The 20,585-nt window shown below is 34.5% G+C and overlaps 1 protein-coding gene across 6 annotated transcripts in view; it reads left to right on the top strand.

Annotated features, from left to right (window-relative positions):
* The window catches only part of LOC145297523 (uncharacterized), a 609,211-nt gene that overhangs the window by 326,460 nt on the left and 262,166 nt on the right, over positions 1-20,585 (top strand). Inside the window, exon 1 of one of the 6 annotated variants that reach the window (XM_080143434.1) lies at positions 1,271-2,267. The exons of the other annotated variants lie outside the window; for them this stretch is intronic. The gene's annotated coding sequence lies outside the window, so the exon portion shown is untranslated. Of the gene's footprint in view, positions 1-1,270; positions 2,268-20,585 lie in introns of those variants that run through there. 6 annotated transcript variants of the gene reach the window in all.

Consider the following 20,585-nt stretch of genomic DNA (forward strand, 5'->3'; position numbering starts at 1 on the left):
CAAGATGAGAATAGTAGTCTGAAGAGCCCAAATAATATAATTAATCCTCATCTCCAAAATTAGAAACAAAGAGATAGAAGTTAATGATAAAAGTTAAAGATAGATAAGGGTTTGTTTTACAATCCGCAGAGGTACGAAAAAGTGGTTAAAAAACCCAAATATATAACAAATATTAAAAAATAACAAAGGCAAAATAAGTTACTATTCTACCTATCTGAAACAGTTTTTAGTGGTTTTACTCACTTTAACACATTTATTCGGTAAAAATAAAAAACAATGTTTATCGATAGGTACAAAAAGAAAGATGGCATCGAGATGACCCCTAAATATGTGAAGTTTGGAAAATGAGTTAAAATTAAAAAAATTTACAAGATACTGTTAGAAACCCACCGAATATATGTCACGGTAACATATTGGGTGGGTAAAAGTAACCTGTCTTGCCTTTGATAACATTTATTTGTTATATATATATATATATATATATATATATATATATATATATATATATATATATATATATATATATATATATATATTTAATTTTTCACCACTTTTTTGTACGCTGTTGATTGTAAAACAAACCCAATAGATAAATTTTTAAATATAGAAATATTAATCCGGACAACTTCGGATAGTCCTGCTAGTGTCATTTAAAGTAAGAATTATATTTATTTAAATGAAATATGCTTTTTTCCCCCTCCAATGTTAAACGGATCTAGAGACAGAGATTAGATTCTTCACGAGTGAACGAGATTTCCGAAAGGCGGAGTGAAACAATTGGGTTGAATTTCTTGCTAGTTATCAAAGGTAGTGGGCACGAGAAATGGCCACACAATTTTATTAATATGGAGAATAGTGGTACCAGTTTCCAGCATGACGTCGATGGTGACAATGGTATTAAGAGTTAGGAAAGAATATTACTCGGGTCAGGTAGGCCTTATAAATTCTCTTGTCTTCGCAGGACTGCCCCTCCTCTCCGCTTTTCTTTCTTTATCACTTTGCTATGTAGCACACCTGAAGGGAGATGTTGAGTCCCAATACCAAATAGCCATCACCCCTACCCCCAGACTTAAATAACTGGTGACTGCTGTTCGTCATAGTCTCTTCCACCCCCTCTTTCCTTTCTTTCTTTCTGTTAATGTTCTGCTGGTGCCTGATCACATGATGTTTTTCAAAGTATTAAAGAGACTAGGTTTGGGGGGGCATAGTGAGATTACCTGAGCTGCGGGGCTATCCACTCATCATGTCGTCTCAGAGAGTTCTGTAAAAAAATAAAATAAATAATGAAAAAGAGAGTGGAGTAAAGGCAGGTATCAAAGTTGTCCCCTCTATTCATTGGTCACCGCGTCTCTTCCTCCTAAATTGCTTCTTGACCCCCTCCTCGCTATTCACCTGTCCCAAGAGCGAGTTTTTCAAGAACGAATTTTAAAGAGGGGCATCATCAGCGATCTCTTAAAAAGGTGGGCGAGGATGTGACTCTAGTACCCAGTTGTCATTCTCCGTCGACGAGGGCACTGCCGAAAGCCCCCCCCCCCATTTCCTCTAGGCCAACCACTGACTGAAGGTGAAGCTCTACCTGAAAACGCACGGCTCTCTGCTAGCAGCAGCAGTTACAGTAATATATATATATATATATATATATATATATATATATATATGACTTTTACTTTTATCCCCCCCCCCTCTTCTTTCATAGTTACCCTAACACTACCCCGGTTATCGGTGTCGTCCTCGTCTCTCTCACTTCTCATCCTTTTTAACTTTTCACTGGAACAACGCATACACACTCTCTCATAATAAAAAAAAATATATAAAAAATATAGTAATAATAATAATATCCAGGTGTACAGACAGAAACACACATATAGATGTATATAAACATTTCGTTTTTTGTTTCTTTTGTTTGAAGATTTTTAAAAAAAATATTTTTTTATTTTAACTCCATATTTTCATGGGGGAATAACTCTTAAGATGGCAATAATATCAATAGATAAAATCTGCCATCGGGGGTGGACAGGTGAGAAAAAGTCGATCTCTCTTTAAAGAGAGAGAGAGTGAGAGAGAGAGAGAGAGCGAGAGAGAGAGAAGGCCAAAGCAATATATAGATATATACTTGTTTTTAAAGTTCCCCCTACCCTCGCAAAAAAAAAAAAAAAAAAAAAGTCGTGCGCGAAGTTCTGGTGACTCACGGACCATGGTAAAAAGTGTACTGAGGAATTAAAAATGGCTTCTCCTTGTTTTCGACAGGTATCTGAAGGTGTTCACAGGTGAGTTATTATTGTCATCGTCATCGATCGAGGAATCTTTTTTCCAACCTATTAATTCTTGTTTTGTTCAGTGTCTCCGAATTATATAACTCGCTAATTTACTGACTTTTTCTTTCTTTTATTTTCGCTGGGTCGTTTTTTGGGTTATTTTCGACTAGTTAAAGAAAACAATGGGCAGGTTGATGTCAACTCTGGTAAATTGATGAATCTTTTTCACCTGGATGGGCCAGGTAGTTATTTTAGTTTAAGTTTTAATTTGCTCGAAATTATAAAAATGTTTCAATTAATACCTTAAACATTTATATACCTTGTTTTCGTAAGATTTTTTTTTCTTTCAGAAGAATCACTCTTCCTTGGAGATATATATATATATATATATATATATATATATATATATATATATATATATATATATATATATATGACTTGTTGTTTTATTATAAGAAAGAAAATGAAATTTGTCCTAAATTTTTAAGTCATAAAAAAAAAACGTTACTGCAAAAATGTTCCCAATGTTTAGTCGTGTGTAACTTCGAATTAAAAATAAAAAAAAAAATGTCTTGCATGATTTTTTTTGTCGTTCGATATTGACTCACATTGTCACTTTTTTTTTTTTTTTTTTACACCAGTTATGTGTAGAGGGGAGTTCTTTGATTTGTCGCAGAAACTTTTTTTTCTTTGTTCTACCCCCCGCCCCCAATCGGTTTGTTTTAGGGAAAACGTGTTGAGCTTTTTGTTTTCGATAGTTCTTGCTTTTTTAAAATTCTGAACTTTAATATAGTATTTATAAATGTATTAAATTTTTTACTTGATTCCCCCCCCCCAATTTAAAAAAATGGTGTGTCGTTGAGACCATTTATTTTTTTTTTTTAATTTTTCTAATTAGTATTGCATCAGTTTTAACTTTCATTTTTCGTCTTGGAGACCAACATTTTAGCTACATCCTACCTTCAGAGTACGATCAAAGTGTAGTATCTGTAATCTCCCAGGGCAGCAGCACCCTCCCGGACATTATCTCTACCTTTTCGAAGGAAGTGATGTGTTTAATGTCGCTTGAGGTACCCTCTCATCCGTGAGGGAATGGTGATGGGCCTGACCTGCCTATTTTTTTTAATCGAACTGGGAAAGAGTTGGGGGGGGGTCGGTCTCTAAATCTACCTTTGTGGAAGGCAATGGTTTTTTTTTTTTTTTTTTTTTTTTTGTGCAATAAATATATATGTTTACCGTAAGAAACAGTTTTGTACTTCTAACCTTGTGTATTTCTTCACTGACATTTTTTTAACTACACACATACGGAAAAGTTTAATCAAGTTGGAGTTCATTCTTCGTTTTGTAACTTTCAAATATTACTGATTTTAATATTTGTTTACTTGTGTTTTTATTTTATTTTATCTTAGTTGTTTCAAAACGTCTGAGGGTTGAATCTTCTTGATCTTATGAGAACAGTAGTTCGTAATCCAAATAATACTTTCTTGATATTAAAAAATTAAATAATAATAAAAAATTAATTAAAAAATAGAGGGAATTGATTCCATACTTTCAATAAATATAAAACTCCTTCTTTAAAGGATGTTGTTGTGTAAATATTAGTATTTATATTATTTCACTTTCATTGTCGAAGAAGATTCTATAAGTCCTACTTTTCGTTTTAGGCCATCAAATGAATCCGACTCAATTGTACATTAGGAGCGCCCTCGAAAAATTTCACGTATCATCCATATTTAAAAAAAAAAATTAATGAAATTGATTTTAATTGATTTTCGTTGTATTGAAATTAATTTGAACTTTGGACGGAATTTTTTTTGTTCTCTCTCTCTCTCTCTCTCTCTCTCTCTCTCTCTCTCTCTCTCTGCTTTTATTATTATTATCATTATTATTATCATTATTATTATTATCATTATTATTATTATCATTATTATTATCATTATTATTATTATTATTTACGATATTATGATTATTAAATTCTCGACTCACCATATTTTTTTATTCTTTTGATATTTTGCTTTTAAATTTTGTCAAAGTTGCTGAGTATATAAAGTTTTAAAATTAGGCACATTTGTAGCGCACTTTCAGAACAATCACAGAAATATAAGTTTCGTGACTTAAAAATATACAGTTATACCGGTCCATTTTATTCGAAATGCGTGTGAAATAATATCCTCCTCTCTTATTTTCCAACTGGCTGATGAATCTTGGACTCTTGAGTTGTTGTCTTTTACCCCCACCCCCACCCCCCACCCAGATTCATCCGGGTTAATTGTTATTCCCTCCAAAATAAAAATCCAAAAATTCTTATGCTGTTTTCATTTCCTCCGTTTTACCCCCCCCTTTTTGCCCTCTTATTTCTTCGTCCCTCTTTTTCTCTTTTTCCTTCTTATTTTTCTACTTCTACCCCTCCCAACCACTCTCTATTGTTCCTGTTCTATCAGTCCTACTCGTAAACTCTCTGCAGGTGGGCGAACATATTTAAATATTTCTTAATAAAAAAAATAAAAAATAAATTAAAAAATCCCAATTCTTGCTTCTATCTCGTTTGTGTGAGAGAGAAATTGAAATGAGACTCGATTTTGACAGCGGAAGTGGGTGCCAGTTCGGTGAGGAGTCGCTTTTTATCTCCTGCCGTCTGTCCTTTCTTTCTCAATGTCCTCCTGTCCTGTTTTTATTATTCTTTTAAAACTTTCTCAAATACTGCAGTTAATTGTCTGTGGTGTTAGAAGTAGAGATGGACGGGATGTGGGAGTCTTACAGTTCTTTGATACAGCAGGAGCGCATGTAATATGCTTTCATTCGGTTATGGATCACAAATGATCTCTGACGTTGACTTTTACTTTTGAGATGTTCATTCAAGCCAAAATTTTGCACGCGCTTTTGCAATTTTAAACAACTGGGTTTCGTTTGTCTAGACTTTATAGAGTAGACAAACTGATGATTCTTGTACCCCCCACCTCACTGTTCGATTATTGGTCTAATAGAGAACTATAGGTCAATCGTCTGGTAGCTCTATTTGAGTTAATTTCTTACTACGGACGAAAACGCCATTAGATAATGTGACCATTAACACCTACCCATGTCCGTAATTAAGAAGAAAAAAAAAATATCCCCCATTATAGCAATAAAGAAAGGCTTGAGCTAACCCCTTGTACTCTCAAAACTCTTTAACAAATGCCTTGCTGAATTTTGCTTCCTGGGATGCTGGAATCAGTCTTCAAGAACTTTAAAGAACTGATCTGCAAAATTATCGCCTCCTTAAGTCTCATCCCTCTCTTCGCTAAAATCTCTGGATCATTAATTACTCTAACAATAGTCATCAAAGCGAAACTTCTTTTTGGTGTGTGGATTTAGGCAATCAGATTCTACTGCGAATATCCTAACGGTCATCTCTGCACGCATGTTTTACACTGGATGTTGCGTGTTTGAGTCTAAGGTATTAAACATGCAATATATATTTAAAAAAAAAAAAAAAAATTTAAAGCTTAAAGAAAAATAAAAAGTATTTATTGTTCATAAAAACAAAAATATTTGCAAATGATCTAAGGAAGATAAACAATTTATTTCAGTCTAGTTTATGTTTAGTAGAAAGGCTGAGTTATTGAGAATTAATAACAATTTGCAGGACCTGTGGAAATTTCACAGGAGTCTTTTTCATATGTAATTTATTGATGTTGGCATTCTGTAGATGTCCAGCGTAAATGGAGACGCCCTTATAATATTGTAGCTCTTTTGTTAAAACTGCAAAAGTATTTATCTAAGCTAGCAGGGACGTCTTGCATAGCCTGGTCATAAAGTACACTTAAAAATGATATTTTAATTCTTGCAAATTTCGTATATATTATTATACAGTTAATGTTCTATCGATTTTTATATATTATAAAATATATTGTATTTCAAAAATAAAAAAAATATATACCCATATGACTTGGGTGCATCAGGTTGAATCGAAACCAAACCAAAACTTATGAAATATATATATATATATATATATATATATATATATATATATATATATAACTTGAATTCCTTTAGGTATAATCGAAACTGAAACCAAAACTTATGACGAATTCTTGATCAAATTGATGAAAAAAAAATAGATTACTGGAGTGCCATCAGCTATAATCGAACCCGCAACCAAAACTTATGAAGAAATATTAGTAAAATTATTTATTACAAGAAATGGAAGTCCATAACAATTTAACGACAATCACTTGGATGTAAGTGTGATACACAAAATTAATAACACACATGCTATTATATTAATATATTGATATTTCTTTGGTCAGAAAATCTTTATAATTACCAAATGTCCGGTTTTCTTTCATCTCTGCACATATATACTATACACTGGATAAGCCTCACCAAGGTCTAGCATGAATTGATCCGTACAATATTTAATGGACAGATATTTATTATAATCAGATCTGTCTTAGTTAAAATGAAGATTTATGTCTTTTTTGATGACGCTACATCCACAGAACATCACATTAATGCGGGTGCCCCTCATGGATTGAGATATTAAACCATAATAATTCCTGATCTTTATAATCAACTTCTCTGATGCAATCATGTTCGAGATGGGTATATCTGCTGATGACACCATGCTTTATTCACACAATGTGGACAAATCAAACACTCATATATCCAAGGCAGTGGCTGAATCCTTGGAAAATCATCTCCAATCTGTACTAGAATGGGTCAATAGTGACCAATTATATTCATCGCTCCTAAAACAAAGCTCCTTTTATTAAACAATCCTGAGAAACCTTTTTAGCCACAAATTGTCTTGGTTGATATCGCTTTTTCTTGAAATCCAACGTTTAAACTCCTCGCTCTTAAAATAATTGGAATAAGTAATACTGTCTTGTCGGGCTCCTTGCCTAGACCAATGTGACTCTTTTTCCAGATCTCCTTGTTTTCCACCAGCTGCTTCAGATCTTCAGGCTCACAGTTGGTGTCATGTGCAATTTGCTGGATGTACGTGGATCATCCTATGCTCATGCCGTGGAATCCACAACAATACATTTCTTGTTTGCTCTTTTTCTTTCTTTTTTTCACTGTTGAATTATGTGTACCAGGTCAGAAGCGAAAGAAACAGATCTTTATAATTAATGCTCTTTGAAGTGTTGCCATAAATAATGTCATCTGCATAAATGTCCATGAATGAATTAAAAATGTGATTTTGGGGATCATTGATGAAGATCAGGAAAGGTTGGATCTAGAATAGATTCCTGTCGCATGCTGGCATTGATATTATATGTATCAGACCTCTGCCCCTCAATAGGTACTTTATAAAATCACCTAAAAAGGGTTGATTTGCCATAAAACAGTAAACCTTTCCATTGTTCCTTGCATTTGGATGAGAAAAGAAACATTTTTTGAAAGGAAGATAACTTTTTTCCCTTTGATTTAACATTTGAAATTTTGTCACTTGTTCTCACCGCATTTCCCGTAACTCTTTTTTTTTTCTTTATACATAGGCATCACCACTTATCAAGGCCCAGAGGCCACTCGAGGATAAGGGTTAAAGAGTGTACAGTAGAAATTGGATAATATAGTAATCGTTAGTAATGGAAATTTGGTAAATTTGTTAACTTATATGGAATGGCTCATCAAAAAGTTGTTTACATTAGACTTGAAGACAACCATATTGTAATCAGATGGAAAGCAGGAAAACGGAAGACAATTCCATAGGCGTGCAGTTCTAAGAAAGAAGCTTTGCTCATAGAATCTGTTTAGGTTTAGGTACAGATAAAGAGTGGGGGAAATTATTGAGTGATTTCTGCTGGACAAGTGTTTCTTGTGAAAGTTTGGTGAGGGGGGACCATAGATAGGAGCTCAGACGAGCACTTACCATAAAAATAACGATAAAGCAGAGACAAACTCGCAACATTTCTTCTGTGAGAAAGAGGTTGCAGGGAAGAGAAAAGGATATCCCCTACGAGGCTACGAAGTCTATTTTAAACTCTATCAAGGCAGGATAAGTCCTTTCTAGCAGCTCCTGCCCAGATGTGGCAACAGTACTCCATCCTTGGACGTACCTGGCTCTTATATAGATAGAGAATTAATTGCATCAGCAGTGAGATATCTACTGGATTGATAGAAGGATCCCTCCATTTTTCCAGCGGCCTTGGCAACAGATTTAATGTATGTCTTCCACTTAAGATCAGGAGTAAAATATCAAGCCCAGAAGCTTGTCAAAACATGAGGCCTCCCCAAGACGAGAGCCATTCATTTAAAGTGACGCCAGATGGAGATCAGAGCGTTGATGATGTAAAGAGAGAAGCTTCATTTTAGATGCATTAAAAGTAACCAGCCACTCCTTTCCCCATTGTACCACATGCTCAAGATCAGAGGAGAGAGAATCAGAGAGAACTTGGTCGTTTACGGTCTTAGATGTGCTACCATAGATAGTAGTGTCATCAGCATAAATGTCTACGAATGATGTAAGGATGTGATTTGGAAGATCATTAATGTAGATCAGGAAGAGAGTTGGGTCCAGGATGGACCCCTGAGGGACTCCAGTATTAATACTGAGAAATTCTGATTTCTGCCCATCAACCACTACTCTTATGAACCTATCAGAAAGAAATGATTTAATAATTGAGAAGACATTTCCAGCTATACCGTAGCTAGAGATCTTGTGAAGTAAACCTTTATGACATACTCTATCAAAGGCCTTTGATATGTCAAGAGCAATTGCCCTAGAAAGGAAACCTCCGTCGAGAGATTCGCTAATCCTATGAGATATAACTGTAAGCACATCTGCTGTAGATCTAGCAGAACGGAAACCATATTGTGTGTCACTAAGAGGGTTATTTTTGCTGAGATGGTTGATTACTTCTCTATTTAACAGATTCCAGCAACTTACTCATGATACACAGGAGACTTATTGGCCTGTACTGAGAGGGAGATGAGCGATCACCTGAATTCTTAAATACAGGGTATACTGATGAGATTTTCCAGGCTGATGGGATGAATTCTCCTTAAGACAAATTTAAACATTTTTGTAAGGATGGGCGCTAGTTCTGGTTGAAGTCTTTTGAGTACTATAATTGGAATACCATCAGGGCCGGTTGCTTTACTGAAATCAAGGTTTTTAATTAGCAAAATGTCTTGGTTCTTTGCCGCTCTTGAAGAGGGTTTTTTTTTTTTTTTCACATTTGAGCTTATGTATGTGAATAAACCTATCTTGTAATCCATCTCATATTTGGTTTAATGTTTCAGTTACATGCTGGCATGTAGAAATTGATTTCCAAAAATAATGTATTTCTGATCAAATCTTGGCAGATGACAGTGACAAAGTGATTAACGACACAGACTGACAAACTGGGTATACCAAATTCGAATCTAATTCGTTTCTTAGAAACACTTTCACTTAGGATGTTGGCAACCTTCATGTTGGCTCTTCACTAAGTGCCCGATGTCTTTCTAGAGATGATTCTGACTAGAAAAATATCAGGAAAACCAATGCCAACAATAGAATCATCTGATTTATCATATGAAATAAATGAATCGAGTCTTTATTAATCCCTTATTACTCTCAAATCCGTCCTTCTCACTTCCATTTTTATTGGCTTCTTTTGCCACCTGAACCTGTTATCTCAATTGTTATAAATCAATTGATCCAAGAACTCCCACACATTCGTTCAATGTGACCATACCAACAAAGTCTCCTGTTCTGCACACCTCTTTCGGTACTGTTCAGATTTAATCTTCTGAGCTCATGACGGTATGTTCTTTGCTGAGATGTACTGTTCACAGGTGTTGCTTTTGCTATGCTGCTATGTTCTTCAAAATAAAGGAAATTGTTGAATTAATGAAGGAGCTAACACAAAGTGTTCACATGACACTGGAGTCATTTTAAATGGTTTTGTAATCTCCTAAATAATATAATCTAAAGGAGCTAGGTTAGAAGAATATGCAGGATGAGGCAAGATTTCCCAGCCAAATTCTCATAGATCTTTGGTCACTAGACCTGTGTGAAGACGAGCATTATCATGATAGAAGATGATTTCCTTTCTGTTAACTAAAGATCATTTTCAGGTCAATATGGGTGAGAATATTGCAGAAAAATATATGGATGATGCTTTAATAATCTGAAAGAAAAAAATATAAATTAATCATAGTGATAATGTTTAAGCGACGTCTTCGCTGGCTGGGCCATGTGCGCAGGATGGATGATGGGCGCATCCCTAAAGACCTTCTCTATGGCGAGCTTGCCTCAGGCTCAAGAAAGAGGGGGCGACCCCATCTTCGCTACAGGGATGTCTGCAAGCGTGACATGAAGGCTCTCTCGGTGGACAGGAATACATGGGAAGCCTCTGCAGCTGACAGAACTGCCTGGAGGAAAATGATACGCCAGGGGATTATCATCAGCGAGAGGACCCTCCATGTTGAAAACGCTGCAAAGAGAGCTAGGAGAAGAGCGAGTGTACAGGCGGAACAGCCGGACGAAGCGGCAAATTGCATAACAACCTTCGTATGTCAAGGCTGTGGCAGACTATGCAAATCAAGAATTGGTCTCTACAGTCACACAAAAGGATGCATACAGGCAACATCTTAATACGGCGCTGATCCATAGTCGTTTCGACTGATGGATGCCACACACACAATGTTTAAGTAATAACAATATGCATAAAATAGTTTACGATAGTTTAAAATGACCCTTCAACAAACTGACAATATCTTTTGCACTGACCTGATATTAACGAGGGCAAAAGTCAACAATTTTGAGAGATTATTTTCGCCATTTCTAATTGATAGGAATATCAGAATCTTGTTATTCTTGAAGCATTTAATAAGGTTTTCAGTAAAAATTTGTTCAGTCAAATACAAATGTGTTCGGGTTGAGGAAGAGTTTAGAGAAAAATCAGAGACAAAAGAAAATTTAAAAAAAAAAAAAAAAAAATATGAGACGAATTTTCTGAACTCTTCCATGAAGATTTTTGCATAAACACTTGTTGGTAAATTGTGCCGTTTTTCTTTTCTTTTTGTTTTTTTCTTCCTGCTTTCTTTCCACTTTCACTTTTTTACAATATTATTGACCACTTTACTTTGTTTTATGTTAAATTCGTACTTTAATTTTCTTTCTAACCTTGCCTTTCCATCAAAATTGTTTTTCTATCATCACATGACTTAGAGATGGGAAGGGGAGGGGTTTGTTTCGTTTGCTGCAAGGTCTAAAAAAGAATATTTAATATATTAAACTAGGGGTCTCCAAAGTTTTCGAGGGTGGGGGTATATTGCTGATTTTTACACACACACATATATATATATATATATAATTTTTTGAGTGCTTTATACTGTTTTGCTTATTAGCGAAACTGATTTTCCAAAGCTTCATTCTTTTAATCATTTGCTGAACAAAAATAAAAACCATCACACTAGTTTCATACATTTCCATTTTTTTACATTTTTCCTAAATATTTTTACGCTTTCCATAAGAGCTTCATGGGCCAGGCCAGATTAAAGATTTTGGCAGGCTGTAGTTTGGAGACCCCTGTACTAAGCCAATATTTTTTTTAGAAAATTTAATTAAAATATATATATATATTAAAGAAACTTTCCATCTCAACGTTTTATTTTATTTATTTTTATGTTGTAAAAGGAAAACTAAGGACAAATATTTGTTATAAAAACAAACATCTTATCTGATCTTCTCAAATGTCAAGGTGAAATGTGAATTTAAGATCAAGGTCAACCGACAGGCAGTCATCGTCAATAATAGAGATGCAATAATAACTACCCCCCCCCCCCCAAAAAAAAAAAACAGTTACAATGCTGATATTGTTATATATTAAAACATTTTGGGATTTTGAAAATATGAAAAAAATTTACATATTAAAACTGAAGAAAAACGAATGACTAATTTCTCCAAAAAACATTTTTTAAGATTCTATTTCAGATTGGCGATTCTCTTCAATGTGATTGCATGAAATTGGTCTTCCTTGCACATCAACAAGTTTTTTGATTTTTTTAATTTAGATCAAATTTAGTATATATCTCTACAAAGCCACAATTCACCCCTGCATGGAGGATTGTTGCTACGTCTGGGCTGGTGCATTTACCACTAGTCTCACTCTTAGAGTCCATAAGAGTTTCAATCTAATAGGTCCTGCACTATCAACCAAGCTCTAACCCTTGTCCCATCACTGCAATGTTGTATCCCCGTTTTTGTTTTATAAGTAATTTAATGGCATATGCTCTGATGAACTTATTGCATTTGTGTTCACTCAACGTACACTCCTGATTAACCCGACAAACAGCAAAATCCCACCCCTTCACTGTTGCAATCCTTAGCTGTCGGAAAACCTTCTGCTCTAATAGTTTCTTTCCTAAGACGGCTACACTTTGAAATTCCCTACCTGTGTCCTGCTTCCTTGACTCTACTAAGCTGTAGAAGTTAAATGTACTGTGAACAGATATCTCCACAGTTCTGTTAGGCACAATCTCAAATAGTATCCCTTTCGTGCAAGTGGCAATATACCTTGGGGGGGGGGGGTAAAAGAATTTAAAAAATACAACAAAAAGAAACGATAGGAGTTAACAGGTGTTATAATCATATTTTCCGCCAAGAATATCAAAATAATAAGGTCTATATTTGCAGTCGGAATGAATAAGGTATAACTCTGATTCCTAAAATTCCCAAATATTCGATTCCTTATAAAAATCTTCCAATATTCAGACTGCTGGTTCTTCAGTGATTAAGAAATCAGATTCCTAGCATTCCAAAACTTTGGACTCTGCAACTCCGGTTGTCACATATTCTCATATGATATGAATAAAATACAGTTTAAACAGTATAAGAGGCTTAGGAGCTACTCGGATTGGAAAGGGGGAAATTAGCTCATGTTTTGGAATCAAGAAATTGGCTTACTGTTTGCCCGTTTATAAGATACGCTTAAATATGATATTTTAATTGGTGTAGATTACATATTTATTATTATAGAGACAATTCTGTATCAATTATTATACTGTATCTAATTTATAGTAGTGATATCAAAAGTAAAAAAAATCATGATTTAGGTGCCATCAGCTAGAATCGAAACTAAAACCTGCAAGCCTCCAGCCTCATACCTTAGCCTTTGAGCCATGCCCATAAGCATATGAAGATAAAGTTAAAAAATAACATTTAACTTGTGAATGTAAGTTTCTGCATGTAACCATGTTTAGTTGACTATTCCTGCTAAAGTCAACTTTGCCAGCTAAAACCCAATCGAAAGTGTTAAAAGTCCGAATATCCTATATATCAAAATTCTACTTTGTAGACCAAATATGCCTTGACGAGTTTGATAGACTTTTCACACACACAAACGCACCAACAAGGTCACTTATATATATATAAATTTCCGTGTGTTGGAATGTTTTCATCTTAAATTCTATGCAGTTATGCAGAATGTAGAAACTATGCATAAACAGAATTCAGTGTAATAGTGAGATGAAACCAATCATCTAAGAAATCATAAAAATAATTAATGTTCATTTTTCAAAGGAATATGCAAATTAGTTAACTTTTATGTAATCACTCACCTATTTATGACTGAATATATTAAAAAGTTTGTTTTAATAATTTTTAAATAGAAAAAGTAATAGTTTTATTTTTAATATCATTGTCAGAGCGAGAAAAACCTTCCAACTTTATAGGTATATAGATTAGATGAACTAGTCAAGAGAGTTCGGTCTGTAAATGAGTGTATAAATAGTTTGGTTGTTTTGTTTTATGGCATATCAACCTTTTATCAGGTTCAGCTGTTTTCGTAAAAGTTTTTATGTTTCAAGTTTATATCTTGAAATATTCATTCATGGTGTTCAGTTTTGTAGAGAAAAATTGTTTTTGACTTTGCAGAACATGATTGAGTTTTGAAAAGGTTAAAAAAAAAAAAAAAGACAATGTTTTGAATTTAAGTCGAAAAGTTGATATCTTCGGGCAGCCTGATCTGGTAGCACTAGCTAATCTAATGATAGACAGCAAGGATAGATGGGCTGTCATAAAAGGGAGTTACTTAATTTTTCCTGCTGACATTACAAATTTAAGAAAAGATATCCGCTTTCCGCCAAGACCTGGGTTTGATCCCGTCCTACATTTCATCCTTTAATGCTTGCATTGAATTACTGGGGTTAATTATGCTTTTACATAGAAAAGGAGTGACATTCTCTTTTCTCCTTCTCTTATCCCTTTGCAAGTAGAGACTCCTTGGGTTACTCTAGACAACAGTCAATCATATTCGATCTTTTCTTTTGCTTTGAAAAGTTTTAAAATGACCTCCATATCTTGAACCAGGAGGATGTCAACACCTCCTTGTAAGAACTGTGGTAGCTTCCTTTAGTCTTGACAGATTATGGATATCCACCGTAAGGTTCCCTGCGCATGGAATTTTTATGGCAAGATTTACACAATCTCCAACCATACCTCTCCAGTTAAATACTAGTGGAAAGTGGAGATTTAGGACGACTGAAAACGATGTTGAGATGAGCAGAGAGCACATACAGTGCCTAAAATTCCCAAATGGTCACTAGCCAGACTCAACGTTGTTTAAGTTTGGTGATTTGATGAGAACTAGTGTGTCACCATGATTATGCCGTATAAGACCTATAAAAAAACTTAATGTTGTTATCTTTCCTGACTGGGATGTGCAAGTGACTGGAGACCACTTGTAAATTTTATATTCCCTTGAGACTTCCTCCCTTGGAGGAAGCCAATTCAACCTACCTAGAGTGAATGCCTCTGCATATCTTGAGCCATACATGACCCATGTAAATATTACCATGTCAAAAAACATTTTTATCTCCATTTTTCTTTTCTCCCCCCCCCCCCCCCTTTTTTTTTTTTTAATTATTATTGGTCTGAAAATGAAGCTCGGTTTTCTTTTGAGACCATTGTTTAATATTGGCCCCAAAACGTCTCTATGGAACAATTCTTTTGTACCTGACTACCATTTTTGGAACTGCTTCTTTCCGAGAATAGTTTAATTATTTACCATTTCTTCCCTGTTCCGTGCAGTGTCTATTCTTACACAAGGGTAAGCAGTGAAATCAATTGTCTAGCTATCAATATAAATGTAGGCGAAAATAATTATTTGCTGTTCTTGTATTTTAAAAAAGGAATTTGCACCCTTCCCCCCCCCTCTTTTTCCTTTCGCAAATGGAACAATTGGAACTTTTTTACTTTTGAGAGCAAAACAAATACAGATGGACGCTCTTTTTCTTCCTTTTTAAATGCGTCCATGCATTTCTACAAAAGGTTCCGTCCATAATGTTTTTACTTGAAATGGCATTCTTCATCGTTAAACATCGATTCCATGGACATAACTTCTGTTAGATGCTTGTAAGTAGCTATAACTAATGGAGATTTGGTATCTGTCTGGAGCTGAAACCATACTATTACTTCTATTGATATTCTTGGTTATCATTCAATTGATGCTCAATTCAAAGAATAGTGGGTAGTGTAGCATCTAATCTGATATATTTTCACAGGTATTACTTCCTCTGATGCAACCAGATCAGGCCGTCTGAAGATACTAGCTTCCTGGCCTAAAATGTACCAAACATTGATGTTATTTTTTCTCTTTTTTGCAAAACTCAATCATGTTCTGCAAAACTAAAAAAACAACAAATTTACTCTACAAGACAAACCAAACACCATGGTTTGAAGCATAAAAAATGACTGGATTCACCATTGAATAATCAAAAAAGGGTTCATGCGCCATAAAAAAAAAAAAATGAATAAATAAAAACAAAACCAATTTTCAGGCATTGCCTCCTATCCTTGCAAGCTAGCAAAAAATATTTGGCTGAAGAGAGCATCTACTTGTTAGTTTCTACAATGAGCGTTTAGTTCAATGGTCGGTCTGTCATTACTGAAGTCTCTAAAACAAATAGTGGGTTTCAGTTCCCATTGCATCTATCGTATTCACTTTCCAATTATTATGGGTGGTATGAACCCACAGTTTGCTCTGAGCTGTGAATAAAATAGTGTAATATTAATAGCACATAACGGAGGCATCGATCAGATTTCATTAAGTCTTAAGAGACAATGGATACTCTCTGTAAGAGTAGCTGCGCTATAATTGTGAAGCAAGGGTTGCACAATCTCCAGCCACACCTCTCCTGAACTGGCACTGCTTGAGTCCAGTAGCAAGAAGTGCTAGACGACTGGAAGCAATGATGAGATAAGCGGAGAGCATATACAGCACTTGAAATTCCCAAATAGTCACCCATTTTAGTACTGACCAAGATCAATGTTGCTTAACTTTGTTGAGCTGACGCAAACAAATTTGTCAACATGAATTATGCCATATATACATAATGAAATAATCTTGTACTAAACTTTTGTCATAGGTCAACTACGTGTGTAAGAGGTGTAATATAATTCTTTGAAAGATACTCAGAGAATTTCAATGGAGCTCTTTTTTTTCCTTTTTTTTCTTTTTTTTATGACTACAGTATCATGAAGAAACACTTGGTCTGTCTCATATTACTTGTTGAAGAATGGTGACCGTTTCCAATTCTTTTGCAGATGTCATGATAGAAAATTTTTGTCTTTGTCTCTTATGCTAGTGATCTTCCAAAATGTAGGGAACGTCCTCTGTCGTTGTGAGACACAAAGACGTAAAATGAAAATAAGTAATTCTTTATAATTTAACATCGACTATCTCAAAGATTACAAGATCAGAAAACATTGTATGGCATCTTTCGACAATACACTAGAGGAGACTAGTATTTAAGTGAGTATCTATGTCGCAAGGCATTTTCTTTTATGTTATTGTAAAGTCATTTGGTTTTCAATGTTTATGCGGTGCACAGCACAACACTGCATTCACTACAGAAACTTTTTTTTTTTTTGTTATATCACTGTTATTACGTGTTTCATTTTACTCCAGTTCTCAGAAACACAGGAGCTCACTACATGGGGCTAATGTGTCATTAAAGTTCTTTATCTCTCAAACACTGAGTTTGTAAAGAAAAAGAACATAATTTTCCTCTCCCCAATTAACCATTTTCATATGTTGTATATCTTTCGTTTTGGTCTTAGTGGATTCCAGGAACAGAATTTATCTAGTCTGGTGGAGTATCCAGCTTTGTGGTATTACTTGAGATAATATCACTTGGAGAATGTGCACCATTCTTTGTAAAAACTAATGTGGGTTAGCCATAGTGAGGAAATCTTATTTGGGTAGCGAATACTATGTGATTTTGAATATTTGGTCAGGGTTTACTTCTAGAGAAAAGTATCTTTGTACCAGGTTTTCTTGACATCTCTTAAACACTTGAGCATAGTGTCTAGTAATTTTACACTTTTTTTTATTCCGATTCAGTTGAAGCCTTCACAAGTCAAAGGGCCCCTTCCTAGGAGCTAACACTTGATGTCTACATGAGATACATTGATATTCGAATATTCCATTAAACCTCCTTCACATCTCAAATGTTAAGTTAGTAAAGAAGTTAAGAATATATATTTTTCCTCTGCCCAGTTGACCTGTTAAATACTGATCTCCAAGTTAATATGGTGTTAGTTGAGCATAATGAGATATAAGGTTCCTTATACAATCCCTGGTAATGCTGGGTCTCCTTGCTAGTTAAGATCTGTAGCTCACAATACGATGCACATCATTATTATACAGGATCAATGGAAAGCAATTCTAGAAGTATATATTTCTGAAATGAAAAGGTGTATATTCTGAATTTTATTTATTGGTTCCCTGATGAAGGAGGGAGTGGACCAAGTAATTCACTCCTGTTCATTTGTTCACTCTTTTCTCAATCATGCCTTGAATTTTTTGGAATTTTACACAAACATTAGTTATTGTGAAAGTAAATTTTTGCCAGAACTGATTTTCTGGGGTGATTCTGTTTGCGCCCCCTAGAGGACATTATAGGGTTTAAATTGCCTCCATATCATTCATCCATTCATTTGTTTGATCTTTTTCAATAACCACACGTTGGATTTTTTTTTTTTTTTTTTTAACTTCACACAAACATTAATCATTGTGAAAGTAAATTTTTCACTCGTGGAGAGGACCCCCTCATACTCTGCTTGTTTTTTGTTTTTAACATAAAAAATGTAGGAAGTACAGATGAGAGAGAAAAAAAGAGTATGAAAAAAGAATCACTATTAAGTGTTAGTTTATTACTGTTGTTTTTGTAGAAGCGGCAGAGGTAGAATCAATTATAAAATAATTCTATTTATCTTTTAGGGAAAAAGAATTGAAAGGTTGATCAAGGCAGATTAATCAGGTTGTTTGTTGGTGTCGATGATGATGATAGCAATGCTTTTTCATGACATCAGGATCACAGAAGCTTAAATTCATAAAGAGGAGGAGAGATGAAATCTACAAAAGAGATAACACATGGGAGGGGGGGGGAAACAAGCCCACCACCTCCAACAACAACAAGTGACAGAACTGTTTGGTTGTGGATGTACGTGTCTGTGCGTTGAAATGGTATGGCTTTAAAAACAGGATTATTCCAAACTTAGGAAGATTACCGAATTAATACTGCTAATTTCGGGACTAATCCTCTAATTTGCCAAGAGGCGACTATTCTTTACGCTTAGAAGATTCGGCAGCATTGCTAGCAATATAAAAAAAAAGGAGAACAGAATACTAATTACCCTACTTTGAAGATACATCAAAAACTATAACACACACACACACACACACACACACACACACACACACACGTGCATGTGTGTGATTTTTTTTTTTCCTTTATCTTTTTTCTTATGTTTACTAGTCCGATTTTGGTCCGTATGACCTCGTCAGAGTTGTTATTGGAATAGAGTAACAACGTTGGAGTTCATACAGATTGAAACCTCAGTTTACTGATTTAAGCAAAAAAAAAAAAAAAAAAAAAAAAGACATACATACACCACCTCTACTACTAAATAATTTAATTTTTTTGAAAGATAGAATTGCCTGGTAGTAGAAGACAAGATACAAGCATGCTTGCTTGCATCTTGTCTTCCACTACCGGGCAATTCCGTCTTTCAAAAAAAGCAATGACAGGTAAATTATATATATGGGTGTGGTACAGAGACTACTGAATGAGGGTGGAGAGTCGTATGCTTTGGTCTCGATTTTTGCTGACGGCATCCAAGTCATATATATATATATATATATATTTTAGTTTTGATTCCACTACTGTATAATAATTGATAGAAGATATATATATATACATACATACACGTATATATATATATATATATATATATATATATATATATATTCTGCCAAAATGTCTATTTACTAGATGTAGTAAAAATTGCGAAAACATTTTAATCAATTGACCAATCATCCTTTCGATGAGAAATGTCTTCAGCTGAATTTTCACTTAGAATATCCTTTCCCCTTCCTGTTTTTCTTCATCGATTATTAAAGGTTATTTAAGAATTGTCCTGTTAACCACATACCACCCTCAACCCTATATACATGCTGCGTTAGTATACAAACACATGCGCCAGGAACCGATTTTCACCAATTTTAAAATTTCATTAATTCCACTTCTACTTTTGGTAAATTCGATTTCTCTCTCCACATTTTTTGTTTTGTTTTTATTTTTTATTTATTTTTTATTTATTTATTTTTTTACAATTTACAAGATTCTAAATAAGTTTGAATCTTGTTTTATTCTATGTTAAACTTGTTTTTTAATCTCTAATTCAATTTTTTTTCTCCCAATTTCTATATAGACTTGCTAATATCCCTCCACCCCCACCCTCGTTTACTTTAACTAGAGGCCCACACTCTTTCTGGATTGTTACTGTTTCATAAAGATAATAAAAAAAATTTTTTTTTTTAAATAGCCAGACTCCGACCCTCCAAGAATAACTTGTCATTTCTATAGACTATTTATTTTTGTTACCTGATCTAGAGTGTCCCATTTCGAGGAGCTGGATTTTCTCCACATTAAAACCGATTTTGTGTCCAACTTTACATTTTGAAGAGGGCGAGTTGAATAAATAGACATCCATGCTAGTTGGGCGTGGACGGAATAACTTCTGTCATTAATTGTCATTACTAACAAGCAGAGCATTACCAATGAAGGGGAGATTCTATCAGATATTAGAATGCAGTCTAATGATTTCTGGAGGTGAAACCTGGTCAATGAGGGTTGAGGACATGTGTTGCATGAAGAGAAATGATATGAGAATAATGCAATGGGTATGTAATGCGAGTCGTAAAGATAGTATTATATTTAATAACCGTGGAGGAAGATTACATCTGGACAGTATAAGGAGATATGTGCAGAACAGGCGTCTTTGACGTTGAAAGAATGGATGAAAATTTTAGGGTTGTATATAAGGAAAGTGGATCTTATGTTTACTTT

The sequence above is a fragment of the Euprymna scolopes genome, chromosome 18, assembly GCF_053919585.1.
Source record: "Euprymna scolopes isolate OS-2025 chromosome 18, ASM5391958v1, whole genome shotgun sequence".
NCBI classification, from domain to species: Eukaryota; Metazoa; Mollusca; class Cephalopoda; order Sepiida; family Sepiolidae; genus Euprymna; species Euprymna scolopes.